Source organism: Corapipo altera, unplaced genomic scaffold, assembly GCF_003945725.1.
Source record: "Corapipo altera isolate COAL_440 unplaced genomic scaffold, ASM394572v1 61300, whole genome shotgun sequence".
Lineage (NCBI taxonomy): Eukaryota > Metazoa > Chordata > Aves > Passeriformes > Pipridae > Corapipo > Corapipo altera.
In genome coordinates, this window is record NW_020886064.1 from 1,547 (window position 1) to 2,931 (window position 1,385).

Consider the following 1,385-nt stretch of genomic DNA (forward strand, 5'->3'; position numbering starts at 1 on the left):
CCCCTCCCAGTCCCCTCCCAGTCCCTCCCAGTATAAACCAGTACCTTGCAGAGGGTCAGGGTGGCCCCGTAGGAGACGCTGAGCAGGAAGAGGGTGACGAGAACCCCCAGAGTGTCCCAGGGACCCCCCTCGGGCTCCTCCGAGCAGAGATCGGGGGGCAGCACCAGCCCTGGGTGGGACGGGGACCAGATCGGACCAGTATAAACCAGTACGGACCAGTTCGGACCAGTACAGACCAGTATAGACCAGTATGGACCAGTATGGACCAGTTCGGACCAATACAGACCAGTACAGAGCAGTATAGACCAGTACAGACCAGTACAGACCAGTATAGACCAGTATGGACCAGTTCGGACCAGTATAAACCAGTATGGACCAGTTCGGACCAGCACAGACCAGTTCGGACCAGTATAGACCAGTACAGACCAGTATAGACCAGTACGGACCAGTACGGAGCAGTTTAGACCCAGTTTAGACCCCGTTTGGTACCAGTTTGGCCCCAGTTTGGTCCCAGTTTAGACCCAGTTTGGCCCCAGTTTAGTCCCAGTTTAGTCCCAGTTTGACCCCAGTTTGGTCCCAGTTTGGCCCCAGTTTGGTCCCAGTTTGGCCCAAGTTTGGTCCCAGTTTGGTCGCAGTTTGGCCCCAGTTTAGACCCAGTTTGGCCCCAGTTTAGTCCCAGTTTGGCCCCAGTTTGGTCCCAGTTTGGCCCCAGTTTAGTCCCAGTTTGGCCCCAGTTTGGTCCCAGTTTGGCCCCAGTTTAGACCCGGTTTAACCCCAGCCCCGCCCACTTTGGAGCCCCTCCCACTCCCCTGTTAACCACCCCCTAATTACCATAAGGACGCCCCCGACCGGGTCCTAATTACCATCTTATTACCAGCTAATTACCATCTAATTAGCATAAACCCGCCATCTTTATTCCCCAAATCCCCCCAAAATCCCAAAACCCCCCAAAACCCCTCCAAAAATCTCCCAACCCACCCCTACCCGCCCCTAATCCCCATAATTAGCATATAATTAGCATAATTAACCCCCCAATTAACATAAAGGTGCCATCTTGGATGTCGCCGCCTTTATTCCCACGCTCCCAAAAGTCCCCAAAATCCCCCAAAAACCCCCAAAAATTGCCCGAAAATCGCCAAAATTCCCCCAAACCCACCCCTAATCAACCTCTAATTAACCTAATTACCGTCTAATTAGCGTAATTAACCCCCAAATCACCATAAATCCGCCATCTTTGACATTGTCGCCTTTATTCCAATACCCGGAAATTCCCCCAAAAAAATCCCCAAAACCCCCAAAAATCGCCCGAAAATCGCCCAAAATTCCCCCCCCCCCCCATCAACCTCTAATTAACCTAATTACCGTCTAATTAGCATAATTAACCC